Source organism: Sorex fumeus, unplaced genomic scaffold, assembly GCF_029834395.1.
Source record: "Sorex fumeus unplaced genomic scaffold, SorFum_2.1 ptg000122l, whole genome shotgun sequence".
In the NCBI taxonomy this organism is placed as follows: Eukaryota; Metazoa; Chordata; class Mammalia; order Eulipotyphla; family Soricidae; genus Sorex; species Sorex fumeus.
In genome coordinates, this window is record NW_026606179.1 from 6505425 (window position 1) to 6520902 (window position 15478).

Consider the following 15478-nt stretch of genomic DNA (forward strand, 5'->3'; position numbering starts at 1 on the left):
AAAATTCATTGACAATAAGTATGAGCATTCAAAGGACTACCCCCCTCCAAATTTCATGTGGGTGAATAAGAATATTGTATTTGAGAAATGTATTTAAAATCGACATATCGAATACTCTCGGTAGCTTGCCGGGCTCTCCGAGAGGGGCGGAGGAATCGAACTCGGGTCGGCCATGTTGGCTGCCTGCAAGGCCAACACCCTGCTGCTGTGCTATAGTTTCACATTTATTTTCAAAAAAAGTGAGAAAAATACACTTTTTCAGATTTTGTATCTTAAGATAGCTACTTTAATCTTAAAAATACAGAATTTCAAATTTATACAAGAGTATAAAGAATAGAATTGTCCCATCTGCCTATTACCTAAACTTAATAAATAACAAGTCATTCCTATCCTATCCCCACTTAACCATTGTGCGGATGTGTGCACATGTAGGTTCTTTAAACCCTTTATATTTAGGGGTATTCCTCTCTCTGAAGAAGATGGACATTTATTCTGGGCCATAATGCCTGTAGAATCATGATTATTAACACATCTCACAAAATTAATGACAACAGCAATTTCTTGGTGTCCTCCAACACCCAGTTCATACTGAAATTAACTCAAAAATAGATAGTTGCAGCTGGTCTGTTTAAATTAAGTTCTAGTCAAGACCTGCACTTTATAGTTCGCTGATACTTTTCATTCACTGGCAGGGCCAGTAATTCATTTACTTCCCTCCATTATGTCTTTGGTTGTTGAAAATACTGGAGTCATCACAGAGAATAGAGCAAAATGGACACATTCTAAATTGTCTGTCTGCTTTTTCATGGTACTGTGTGTGTGTGTGTATGTGTGTGTGTTGGTTTTTAGACCACACCTAGCAGTGCTTGGGGTTACTCCTACCTCTTTGCTCAGTGGTCACTCCCAGGAGTACTAAGGTGACAATGCAGTGTTGATTATGCCTTGAACCCAGGCCTCATGCATGCAAAGCATGCACCTCCAGTCTACTGAGCTGTCGTCCCAGCCTTATCGTCCATATTTATTTTTGTTTGTTTTGGGTCACATCTAGCAATGCTCAGAGTTATTCCTGGCTCTATACTCAAGAATTACTCTTGGCAGTGCACACAGGGCCATATGGAATGCCAGGGATCAAACTTGGGTCAACTGCATGCAAGGCAAATGCCCTACCCACTGTACTATCACTATGGCCCATACTCCATATTTCTTGAAAATTGAAAATTAACCACCAACTCCTGAAGGGCAAGCATATTGCATAAATTAAACTATGTACTTCAGATTGTATTGTTTGAAAAAACACATTCTCTGATATACAATCACTTGCTGATTCTAAAGATTGGTCATTGAGTTCAAGTGGCAGAGACAACTTTCATCATATTAAAGACCCACATCAATCTTTCATGTAATCTATTCATATTTATTACCCAAGTCATTAATCTAGAAGTTACAAAATGGTATGTTTTTAAATACTTTCTAAATGTATTGCAATTCTTCTGTGAAATAGAACTTTTCCTATCAATTAGGATTATTTAGTTACCTTAATGAATATAATTTTATCCAAAAAGATAATATAAATGTGGGGCTGGAGCAATAGCACAGCGGGTAGGGCGTTTGCCTTGCACATGGCTGACCCAAGTTCGATTCCCAGCATCCATATGGTCCCCTGACCACCGCCAGGATTGATTCCTGAGTGCATGAACCAGGAGTAACTCCTGTGCGTCTCCAGGTGTGACCCAAAAAAAGAAAAAAAGAAAAAAAATAACATAAATTCTATTCTTCTTATTATATCTATCATTTTGAGAATAAGGAGTTTTATACCCTACATACTTTCAGTGGCTGATCCTTTATTTGTTTCTGAGGTAAGGGAAGGCACTTTTTATTTCAATAGGAACTTAAGAGATAGTACAAGGGTTAAGGTACATGCCTTGCATGTGACCAACCTTGGTTCAGTCCCCAGAACCACAGATTGTCCCTCAAGCACCACAGGAATGATCCTGAGCATAGTGCCAGGAGTAGCCCCTGAGCACTGTTGGGTGTGTTGCAAGCCCTCCCCAAATTTTTTTTTTCAGAATTAAAAGAACAATATAATGAGCATTCATTTACCTTCCACTATGGATCAAGCTGTTATATCTTTCATTTTGACTTAACTTTCATAGTTTTTTTCCCAAGTGATTTATTTCAGGGACACTATATTTTGAGACCACACCTGTTCAGGAGTTTCTTTTGGCACTGCGCTCATGGGTCACTCTTGATAGTGTTTGGAGATCACATGTGATGCCAGGGATTGAACCATTGTTGTTAACTGCATTCAAGGCAATTAACCGTGAAGCTATTTCCTTTCTTTTCTTTCTTTTTTTATTGGGGGGGGGGGTGTCACACCGGGCAATGCCCAGGGGCTACTACTGGCTCTGCACTCAGGAATTACTCCTGACAGTGCTGGGGGACCATATAGGATGCCGAGGACCAAACCCTGGTTGGCTGTGTGCAAGGCGAACACCCTATCTGCTGTACTATCACTCCGGCCCACTTTTATTCTTTTTTCTGGAAGGCCACACCTGGCAGTGCTCAGGGGTTACTCCTGACTCTGCACTCGGGAATTAGTCCAGTTGGTGCTCAGCAGACCATTATGTATATCAAGAATCAAATCCAGGTGGGTCACATACAATGCAAACACCATACCTGCTGTATTATCGCTCTGGCCCCATTGGTGCTTTTTTTTTTTTTTGCCTGAAATTTTTATGATGAAAAAATTTTAAGTACTGTGCCACATGCCTTTTCTATAACATTTTTACACAAATATATAGTTTACTGTATTGTTATTGACCTGCCTGTTAGCCTAAAAAATAAATGAGAGAGCTGGAGAGATAGTTTAGAGGATAGGGCACTTGCTTTGCACCCGGGTTTGATCCCTGGCATCTCATGTGATCCCCCAAGCACTGCCAGGAGTAATTCTTGAGTATAGAGCCAGGGGTAACCCCTGAGCATTGTCAGGTGTGACCCAAAAACAAAACAAAAGGAAAAAAGAAAAACAGATCAATGTTAAAAAAAAAAATATATATATATAGGTTATAGGTTAAGCCAAAATGACAAAATATAACAGCTTGATCTGTGGTGGAAAGTAAATGAGTGTTACATGGTTTGTGAGTATCACAACGTTTTTGTTTCTTACCAGCAACGCAGCTTTTGGAATTCATTGTCAATTAATTTGTACTTGCTTTTCTTTCTTGACTTTCTACTTTTCTATTGTGGGGTAATATTGCAACTTAAAATACTGTAAACAGAGTAGAGTGAGTGCTCTTCACCCACTGTGCATTTGTCAAGTTTTATTTGATCCCCAATAACACAAAAACAAAAAAAAAAAAAGGAAAGTTCTTTTAAGTATACGGGGAAGAGTTAAAATTATCAGAGAAAACTGAAGTAGCAATTTTACTGGCATATCAGGTGATCCCCTGAGCACCACCAGGAGGAGTAATTCCTGGCATTAATTCACTCCTAAAAACAAAAACAAAAACAAAAACAAAACACAAAATTGGGGCCAGAGAGATAGTATAGCAGGTTAAGCACTTATCTTGCACATGATCAATCCATGTTTGATCCCTGGTACCCCATATGGTTCCCTCCAGACCACTACCAGGTGTGATTCCTGAGTGCAGAGCCAAGAGTAAGCCCTGAGCACTGGCAGGTGTGACTCTAAAACAAAACTGAAACGGCAAAATTTGTGAGCCAAGGAGATAGCTCAGGGGGAAAGGCCTATGCTTTGCATGTGCAAGAACCCTAGTTTGATCCCCAGTGCTATGTAGTGCTCAGCACTGTTGGGGTGTCCTGGTGGCTTTTAGGACTGGCCTGAGCAATATCGCATTATTTGGCGGTAGCATTAAGTCATTTGCCCTGGTTGGCCAAATAGCACCAGGAATGGCCTCCAGCTACCCATGTCTTTCTTTGGATGCCCCTACAAAAAACAGTTTGCTCTTCTATTTTTATAGGACAATAGCACTAGAGAAAGTTCTTTCCAAAGCCCCTCCACTCCCTCGCATGGTTCAGGATCACTCACGTGCTTGGTTGCGATGCTACCAAGGAGCTTCCCTCGGTCACACTCAGCCCCCTCTGCTGCTGTGTATGTGTTCACTGAGATTTGCACTCATGGCTGCAGAACTCTCCCACCTTTTGCTGAAACTCCCCAATAGGTTCAGAGAATCAGGGGTTACCAGGGCATCTGCCCTGAGTGCTGGCTGATAGTTAGGTCTTGGGCCCAGTGATGCAGTGCTGCTCAGGCGGGTGGTACCAGGCCTGTTAGGGCTATCCAGGCAGTGTTCAGCAGCCCCAAGCGCTACAGCCAGCAGTGGTTGAGGGGCTGTCTGATGCCAAAAAAGCAAACTTTGGTCTGGTATATTCATATGCTTCACCTCTTTGGTTTTTTTTTTAATTTTTTTAGTTGAATCACCATGAGATACAGTTACAAAGCTTTCATTTTTGAGTTTCAGTGCTTTCATTTTTGAGTTTCAGTCATACAACGATCGAACACTTATCCCTCCACCAGTGTACATTCTCTATCACCAACGTCTCCAGTGTCTCTCCCCGCACCCCATCACACCCCTCCCCCTGCCCGAATGGCAGACAATTTCCCCCATACTCTCTCTCTACTTATAGACATTATGGTTTGCAACACAGGTATTGAGGGGCCATCATGTTTGGTCCTTTATCTACTTTCAGCACACATCTCCCATCCTGAGCGATCCCTCCAACCATCATTGATTTAATGATCCCTTCTCTATTCCAACTGCCTTCTCCCCCAGCTCATAAAGCAGGCTTCCAACGGTGAAGCAATCCTCCTGGCCCTTGTCTCTACTGTCCTTAGGTGTTAGACTTATATTAATGTTATTTTATATTCCACAAATGAGTGCATTCATTCTATGTCTGTCCCTCTCTTTCTGACTCATTTCACTTAGCATGACTCCAGGACCATCCATTTATAAGCAAATTTCATGACTTCATCTTTCCTAACAGCTGCATAGTATTCCATTGCATAGATGTACCAAAGTTTCTTTAACCAGTCTGTTCTCCCAACTCAGATTATTTCCAGATTCTGGCTATTGTGAACAGTGCTGCAATGAACATATAGGTGCAGATGTCATTTCTACTGTACTTTTTGAACCCTCGGGATATATTCCCAGTGCTTCATCCCTGTGAGTGAGCTACTTTTCTGTGGAACATCTCTTTTTAGCTGTGGTGCTTGCTGGGGGATTCCACTCTTTTTGTTTTGCTTTATTTGGGGGCCACACAGAGCAGTATTCAGAGATAATTCTGGCAGGCTTGGGGGATTATATGGAGTGCTGGAGATCAAACCCAGGTCAGCTGTGATACTGCTTTCACAATATCCCACTGTAATACTGCTCCAGCCCCAACGGGGGTTGCATTCTTTAGTTGAGGGGCTTACATACAATGGACTGTAGTGTCACCAGAAACCACTTGTTACACTAAGGACCTCAAAAAGTGGAGGTGCCAGGCCTCCCCAACAGAGCAGACAGGATCTCACTCACTGCTACAGGACCTTAACACTGGCCAGGCAAGCTTGTGAGCCACTCAGTTTAGCACATGAATTGTGGGAGGGCACAATTCAAACACCTTAACAACAAGCAATCTAGTCTTTCAGTCTCTCATTTATAACCCAAAGAAAACATATCTTTGGGATTTTAATTCAGGTCAATTTAGATGAATCAAATAGTAGAATCAGGAGAAAGGAAAGTTTTATGGTGAACCTCCATGCATAATATAATAGTAAATATGTTATAAGCCATTATTGTTCACTTCCCAAAACCATATTAGAAACATGATCTTTCTTGTTTTTGTTTTCTTTTGTTTTTGCTTTTGGGTCATACCCGGCAATGCACAGGGATTACTCCTGGCTCATGCACTCAGTAATCACTCCTGGCGGTGCTGGGGAACCATATGGGATGCTGGGAATCGAACCCGGGTAGGCTGTATGCATGGCAAATGCCCTACCCACTGTGGTATTGCTCCAGCCCCCAAATATGATCTTACTTAATCCTTTAAAGAATTTGATTACTTTTCCCATGTTATAGATAAGAAGCTGACTTAGTGAAAGGTGAAGCCTTTCTTTTCCTTTTTTTTTTTTTTGGCTTTTGGGGTCACACCTGGTGAGGCTCAGGGGTTACTCCTGGCTCTGCACTCAGGAATTACTCCTGGTGGTACTTGGGGGACCATATGGGATGCCAGGGATCGAACCTAGGGTGGCAGCATTCAAGGCACTCTACCTGTTGTATCATCACTCCAGCCCCAGGGCGAAGTGTTTTGCCCAAGGTCCTGAGCTGGTGGGAAGCAGAAGACCAGCTCTGAGCAGAGTCAGTCCATCAGTGTGCACTGCCACATCCGCCTCCTCTTCCTGACACGCACTTTCACAAAGGTCACCTCATGTAATTTTTAAAACTAGGGGCACAAGAGAGGTTTTATTATCTTTATTTTGTTTCACATGAAGAAACAGAAACTCAGAGGGCTTAAGAATCCTCTGAAATCACACACTTAATAAATGGCAGCACTAGTAATCAAAACCAGAAAAGAAGACAGAACTGATTCCTGACTTTCAGCAGGAAAGTAGGTCACTCTCATCACTCCTTGAAAGACTAATGTGTATTACAGAGAACATTTACTTGACATTGTGTGTGCCAATTCTTTCTTCCCATTGTTCTGAATGCCATTGCCTCATTTCAGGGAGACATTTAGTCAGCAGAGTTCATGCAAGGAAACCCCTTATCTGATTCTTTAAAGAGAGAGAAAAATTTAGTTCCCAAGAAAGAAGGCATAATTTCAGTCATTAAGACAACTAAACAGGTACTTTGAGTAATTGTATCCACTTCCTTAATATCTCAGGGTTCTGCCAACTTTATGAGTCATATGATATTAAAATGCATGTTGCACAGTTGACAAATACCTATTAAATGTCTGGGATGGGCTAAGCATTGAGCTAACTATTGAAGAAAGAGAAGGACAGCATGAAGGCGCAGCAACTGCAAATAAGTATAAGCATATCATGACTTCTGTGTTGTGGAAAACTGTTTGGCTGTACATATGCCAAGTGCAGGTCTAGAGGGCAGATCAGAGACTCCCTCAGGGAATAGGAATGGAAAATGTAATGGAAATAATGGAAAATTGGCATTCATTCATTGCTTTTGTGATTCTTAATTAGAAAGAGTCCACAGAATTATTTCATTTATATTACATGTATGTGTTTTATATATGTATATGTATATATTTATACATATATAATGTATATGGGGTATATGGGGTGGGCCACATCCAGCAATGCTCAGAGGTTACTCCTGGCTCTGTGCTCAGAAACTACTCCTGGGAGTGCTTGGCGCACTATATGCAATGCCTGGGTTGGAACCCGGTTGGCAAGTATCTTACCTACTGCGTTATCTCTCCAACTCCTAGATAATTTCTAAAAGTCTACACACTAGGGGCCAAGAGGTAGTACAGTGGGTGGGTGCTTGCCTTGCTCTGGATGCAGTTTTGATCCCCCGCACTGCACTGCCAGGAGTAAGCCCTGGGCAATGTGGCCCTCAAACAAAAACGAACTAAAAAGTATACACAGTAGTAGATTTTTTTTTAACATTAGCAGCTATCTAGTTAAGGTAAGGGGTAGGGATACTTTTTAAATTTTAATTCAACAGAATTCTATACAGTTTGTTGTTTTTAAGGGAACATTAATTAAATATATATACATATATATGCACGTATATTTAAAGATTACCCACAGTGCCAGGAAGATAGTTCAGAAAGCTAGACAAATGCAGGAGGTCCAAGACCAATCCCCAGACCATGCTGGGAATGATCCGCAAGCTCCTCTCCAGAAGTTGAACTAGAGTACTGCCAAGTGTGTCCCAAGACAAAACCAAAACAAAAATTACTCCCCCTCATACCTAATAAAACATTCATCCATCTTTGTCTACGCAGTAAATGCTAAATTAGAAATAATTCTGTTTGTCGTTGTTAAATTCAGAACATGGAATGGAATTACTTGAAAAAGAGAGAATGCATATTTACAAATACTGTGGTGTTGTTACAGGGTTCGTGTTGTTTTCTGGTACCAGTGGTTAAATACAGGACTCTCAAGTCACTCACGGCAGGTGACCTGCCAGCGAGCTAGGGTAGAAGGCTTTTCCCTCAAGGATTCTGACAAGAAACAGTGAGGGTTTGAGAGAGACTTGATTATAATAGAATATACAAAGCAGAGCCGCCTCCCTACTATAATCCATTTCTATTAAAGTGTGTTAGAGGTTCAGTAACTTCTTGTTTGGCAAAATATGCAAGGTCTCAAAGCTATTAGGCTATTTGTGGTCAGACATTTATATTTACGTATGCTTTCTATTTATCAATTTGTAGAATTCCAGGAGATTAGCTCTACTCATCTATGTGTGTAGGTGTCACTACCTCCATAATAAAAATAAAAAATAAAATAAGAGATCTCTACTCCAAATATAAGATCATAAAGAAATACAGTAAGGTAACAAAAATTGTTCAAAGTCATCAGAACTGAAGATTTTGTCTATGGAACTGAGATTACATGGGTGCTCTTGGGGATCCATCTCCCTCCATCCACTGGTGGAGGGAGACGGGCTCTCTGGTAGCAGGTGTGGTGCTGGAATGACAGATCCATGAAAAGTATAATAAACAATATTATAAATCCCTGTACGTCAGTAAAAATGTTTATTTATTTATTTATTTATTTATTTATTAGGCCACTAAGCTATTAGTTAACCTGACCTGTGTCTCTGCTCGGCTTCATTTTCCAGCACCTGTTCTTATATCATTATCTGTTCCTATGCCAGAACTGAGTAGGACTCTTCAGTTCTCCACTTCATCCTCTACCTTCCTAGTCTCGTATGTAAGCTGGGTCTCATTGCTTTCTTATGTATCCACACCTTTGCATGTGCAAGTCTCTCCTCTAGCAAGCTTCTTCACTTACTAACACCTCATACCTTGTCCCTTCAAACCTCAGCTCAAAGATTGCCTTTAGACTCTGTGACACCAGCCCTGCTTTCCCAGGTCTCTGTCACTTCCCTCATATTCTAATGACCTCATTACTCTATCCCAGCATTCAGTAAGTTTTTTGCTCGAAGCCTCTCTGTGTTTTTATTTTTATATTTCTAACCTTTATCATAATCCTAGATACATTAGTTTGTTGGACCAATTAACACATTTGTTTGTTGAATCGATGAAAACTTTCACTTCTCCAGAAGTTGTCTCCCTATGGCCAGTATGTAAATGCATTGTCTTGAAGAACTTGAGTGACCCATGCATCCCGAAGCCTCTTTTCTTGTTTGTTCTTTCCTGTTCCTAGATATGGTGACCAACAAACCAATTTGAGACCAAGTGAAATCGTTTTTTACTTTTTTGGGTTTTTTTCTTGTTTTGTTTTGGTGCTCAAACACTGGTGCTTAGGGCTTACTCCTGGTTCTGTGCTTAGGGATCACTCTGGGGTATGTTCAAGGGACCATATGGAGTGTCAAGGATTGAATGCAGATCGGCCATATGCAAGGCAAGCTCCCTAATCACTGTATTATCTCTCCGACTGCCCATTTTTTGTTCTTTAATTAAACAAGAGAGTCCTTGAATTCATCATTATTTTAAACCTCCTGCAAAGTTCTAAATGAGTGCTTTGGCTTGAAAGAATTTGTCTATATCTCTTTATTTTGCCACTCTATAGATTTGACTCCACTTACACAAGGTTTCAGCACAATTAAACTCTCATTTCACAGTTGGTGTTAAAATTTCAAAGATTAAGGGGCACAGGATGTGACTCAGTTGTAAGAGTGCAAGTTTGTGTACAAGACCTTGGATTCTATCACCAGCACAACGCATACATACATATATAAATGTCAGATACTTTGACAGACTAATTTTCAGCTAAACAAGAAAATAGAAGCCAGTAAGTCGATACTGGTTTTAATAGTTTTAAGGAGACATAAATGAACCTGGCATGATAGAGCCCTGGAAGTCTTTGTATTTTCCAGTAAATCTATGCAAATCATTCAGTGAAAGAGAAGCCACAAGGCAAAGTCTGAAACTGTTTGGGTAATTAAACCCCATTCTTATTAAGACATAATAAGAGCCACCACTACCCCCCTCCCTTTCTTTTAGGCCATTTACTGTCTGCCAATGTCGATCTGACCCAGTGACCTCTCACTGTGAGCTGTGGAAATAAAGCCTCTCATGGTTCTTTTCTCCATATTCACAAAGAAGCAGCTGGGCTGAGGCTCAAGGGCATATTTCCAGTCCCAGTTGGCAAGAGCAAGGCAAACTCCCATCCTCCCAAAAGGCACAAAGGACAAGAATGTTTCCTAGAAAAGAGAACAGGGAAGGAGACTAAAGAGGATCTAGCTGATATGGAGCTATTATGTGAGAACCGAAAGCTACACTAATAATACTTCAAAGGCAGTTTATTCTGGGAACTGAAGGGAGGATGGGCCTCCAGTAACAGGACTGAAGCAATTGGTGCAAACAAATGTGGGGCCAGGGAAAGGTAGCACTAAGAAAGCATACATTTGTGCCTCAGACAATTCTTTGGAAAAGGCTGAAAATGCCACAGAAAATTGAACTCAGGGGCCAGAGAGATAGTAGGGAGCTAAGGCGCTTATCTTACATACTTGTAAGTCTATTCAAACCCAGCGCCACATATGTCCCAGGCCAAAGCACTAAGCCAGGACCCCTAGCACCCTAAGTATGGCCCTCGTATTCCCCCCAAATTGAATTCAGTGTAACTGTGTATTGTGATAAAGCACTGTTTAAAATAACACCAAAAATGGGTAGCAACATTAATGTAGGCAGTTAATGGTTAGTTATATAACCATGGTCTAAACCATTAAAACACAATTCAGAATTCACTATTCATATTTAATAACCCAAGAGGATGTTTATAATATAATATTGAGTTGCAGGGTTTTTTGTTTGTGTGTGTGTGTGTATGTGTATACGTATACGCACATACCCACGCATGCATGTCAGCGATCAAACCCAAGATATGCAAGGTAAGTGGTCTATTGTTAAGCTATTTCCTAACTCAAATCCTATAATACTTAGTTTTGGTTTTGATTTTGGTTTGGTTTTGGTTTGGGGGCCACACCTGGCAGTGTTCAGGGCTTATTCCTCACTCCACTCAGGCATCACTCTTGCCCTTGCTTGGCGTGCTGGGAATCAAACCTGGATGGGTCCCACACAAGACAAGGATCCTACAGCTATTCTAACTCTCCAGGGCCAATATTGAATTTTTTAAACAATGTATCCTTTGCATACATTGTATAAATTTTTATACATTTTTACATTTGTATAACTTGTACATTTGTATAAAATGTATTTTTAGACATTTGTATACATTGTATATATTTGTATACATTGTATACACTGGAAAGTATACAAAGTATATACAGGATACCAGTATACAAAGTATAAGCAGGAAAGTAAATTTTCCTATGTTTTCCATTGTTTTGCTAATGAACATACATTATTTTATAGTTTTATTAGATTTTTTTTCTCTTTGGGTCACACCCGGCAATGCACAAGGGTTATTCCTGGCTCTGCACTCAGGAATCACTCCTGGCGGTTCTCAGGGAACCATATGGGATGCTGGGAATCGAACCCGGGTCAGTCGCATGCAAGGCAAACGCCCTACCCACTGTGCTATTTTATTAGCACAGCCCCATTTTATTAGATTTTTTAAAAATATATATTTCTGGGGCCGGAGCGATAGAAATTTTAAAATATATATTTCTGGGGTTGGAGCACATGGCCGACCCGGGTTTGATCCCCAGCATTCCATATGGTCCCCCAAGCACCGCCAGGAGTAATTTCTGAGTGCAGAGCCAGGAGTGACCCCTGAGCATGGCTGGGTGTGACCCAAAAAAGAGGCAAAAAGTAAATAAATAAATAATATATATATATATATTTCTAAGTGTATCTTTCTCTGCTTTTCTATACTTTTATTTTTACTATTTGTATTGAGGTACAAGGATTTTCAGTACTGTTCATTATTCTTTTTATGCATACATCATTCCAACACCAAACCATAACAGAGTGACCTCTTCTCTCCACCAGTGCCCCAAGAAGGCTCCTCATCACCCCCTACCCCCCATGTGAGCTCAGTTCTGTAGATAAAATCTCCAGTGCCAAAGAATCTGGCCATTTGTTGTTCCTTTGCTATATTTCTTTGTACCCCACATATAACAGAGATCTTTATTTTTTTTTTAAATTTATTGTGGGGGCTGGGCTGGAGCGATAGCACAGCAGGTAGGGCATTTGCCTTGCACACGGCCAACCTGGGTTCGATTCCTCCATCCCTCTCAGAGAGCCCAGCAAGCTACTGAGAGTATCCTGCCCTCAGGGCAGGGCCTGGCAAGCTACCCGTGACATATTGGATATGCCAAAGACAGTAATAACAAGTTTCACAATGGAGACGTTACTGGTGCCCGCTCGAGCAAATCAATGAACAACAGGAGGACAGTGCTACAGTGCTATTGTGGAGGCTGGGACTGAGGGTAGGGACTATGCCTTGTTGGGATCAAACCCTGGGCCTGCCATTTGAGCCACATCTGCCTGCTGGTGCTCTTATTTGTTTTGTTTTGGGATCACATCCAGCACTGCTCAGGGCTTACTCCAGACTCTGCCTCAGGGATCACTCCTGTTGGGGATCAGGAGACCATATGGGGTACTGGGGATCAAACCTAGGTTTGTTACATACCAGGCAAATGCCTTCCCCTCCTACTATTGCTGTGGCCAAAAGTGGTGCTATTTTTAACCCATATTTCAAATTATTTCACTTTTCTACTAAATGCATGAAGAAAGTAAAATCTTGGGCTTTTTCCTAAGAAATGCTTTTTACCTTGAGGCCAGACTATACTCACTATTCTTATACCTTATTTATTTCATTCATTATATTGTGAATACACATTAGAATTTCTAATTTTTTTTCCTTGATTTTGTTTTTTGTCCATTTCCAGCAGCACTCAGAGCCTACTCTTGGTTCTGCATTCAGGGATCACTTCTGGTGGTGGCGGGGGACCATTTGGGGTGTGGAGGGTTGAACCTAGGTTGGCCTCATAGAAGGCAAACATCCTGCCTGCTATACTACTACCCTGGCCCCTTTATTCATTTTTACAAGCTTATCTTGATACATGGTTTAGACAGTAAATCTAGGAACTTTCTAACTTGCTTAAGAAAAGTCTAAAACTTTTAAGGTATTCTGAAAGAACATAAACTATTTTTATGATCCAGAGACAGGATGCCAAGGATTATTAATAAATAATGACATGCTGAATTTGAGATGACCATTGATCTGATTTTGCTTTGGTTGGTTAATACAAAGTATTTGCTTCTATGTAGCCTACATCCTACACATAGACACCTTAAAAACATCTCTTGTTTGTTTTGTTTTGTGGACCACACCCAACAGTGCTTGGGACTTATTCCTGGCTCTGCATCAGGGTTCACTTCCAGTGGGGTTTGGGGAACCAAATGATGTGCTGGGAATTAAATCGGATGGGCCACATGCAAAGTAAGTGCCCTACTCACTGTACTATTGATCCAGCCCCAAAGCAATTATTTTACCTCTCCAAAATACCAAATTAATGTTGGTTTCAAAACTGTCAAAGAGGGGCTGGAGCAATAGTGCAGTGGGTAGGGTGCTAGCCATGGAGGTAGCCAACCTGGATCCAATCCCAGGACCACATAGAGGCAGCACCCTCACAGCCTGTCAGGAATAATCCCTGAGATCAGACCCAAAGGAAGCCCAATTTTTAAAAAAATCTTACTATTTTTGTTTGTTTGTGGCCATGCCCAGATGTGCTCAGGGCTTACTATTGACTCTGTGCTTGGGGATCACTCCTGATGATGCTCAGAAACTTTATGTGGTGCCAGGGAGTGGATCTGGGTCAGCAGCATGCAAAACAAGAACCTTAACTTCTGTACTATCTCCCAACTCCTCAAAGACTAACTCTTCATAAAGCTACTTAGATGGTCACTAACCCCCCTCTAAGGACCTTAGATTCTCTGACTAATGAATCAGCCATACCATCTAGAGAAAAGTATTCTTCCTCAAACTACTTTTTTTTGTCTTTTTAATAGTTAGTGGTTATAGTTAGTACTGTTGGGTTGGAGTAGGTATCTGCTTCGGATCCACCAGAATCCATTGAATGAACTGAAATCAGGGCTCAAATATAGCTCTTGGTCTGTCAAAATTGCCTCAGTACTCCCTGCAGGTCAGTTGCAGCTTTAGGGTCATTCTTGGCACTTACTTCAGGGATCCTAAACAATTCAGTTGCTCTTGGCTAGCCGTTAAACTTAGTATGAACTCTGTGCTACCCTCCTCATAGCTGCTGGAATTCTTCAGAGAGGGGATAAACATCCTGCATGCGCCTCATCATGAACTTGGATGGCTACCAGGACATTGCTCATGAAAGCTGTTTTTATAAACAGCCCTGCTCTTACCATGCTCAGTTACCAGCACCTAGCCTAGTGTGCTGATGGTGCTTAGTAAATATTTATGTACTCTCCGAGCAAGTCAGACAGGCAATCTCCAAGTGTTCTTTCTGAGTCTTATTGGCTGGCTGCTCTCCTTGAGCTCTTTCTTTGTATATCTTCCTCAGACTTCTCCCTTTAGCCTTCTAGATAGTCCTAGTTTTCACATCCATGCTGCCCACACCACCATCCTGTCCAAAGTGACAGTGACTCGGGCCCTCTTAACCTTCTTCCCTGTGTCTTTCAGCCCTCTAGTCAAAATGCATCATGTATCAGATTTATCTCCATCTTTTTATTCCCATCATCTCAATTCAGGCCCTTCTAGTCTCCTATCTGCACTTTTGTGGTTTTCCCTCATTGAGTCTGTACCAGAACATGCCCTTCTGAAACATAGGGTGAATCTACAAAGACCTTAAGACCCTCTGTTGTGCCTTATACCAACTATCTAGTCAGTATACCATATATTGGTATATACTTATACCAATCATTTTAGCAGCACATTTGAGCTCCATTCTGGCCTAACTATTCTTGTCAGGCACTTGGCCTTGCACATGGCCGACACAGGTTCAACCACTGGTATCCCATATGGTCTCCCATGAATCACCAGGAGTAATTCCTGAATGCAGAGCCAGAAGTAACCCCTGAGCACAGCCAGGTGTGGCTCAAAAAGCAAGGGAGGGGGGAGAATCAACTCAATAACTAGCTATTTGCTTTTTGCTTGATACGTTATCCCTCTTGTGTAGCCACAGATTACCCTGTATTTTACCCATATGTCCTTTGATCCTGTCTACTGACTTCTTGCTTCATCCTCCAAACATCCTCAGGACTATTCAAAATAAAACTTTTCATTTGGGCTTCCATTTTCTTTCTCATTTCCTCTCTCTATATAACTTCTTGAAATTACTTACTGCTACTGCTTTCTCACCTGCCACTAACCCCAGTCTTCCTTAGCTTC

General features: G+C 41.3%; 1 protein-coding gene across 2 annotated transcripts in view; it reads left to right on the plus strand.

Moving 5' to 3' along the window:
• The window catches only part of PIGL (phosphatidylinositol glycan anchor biosynthesis class L), a 61360-nt gene that overhangs the window by 11358 nt on the left and 34524 nt on the right, over nucleotides 1–15478 (plus strand). The gene's annotated exons all lie outside the window — the stretch shown is intronic.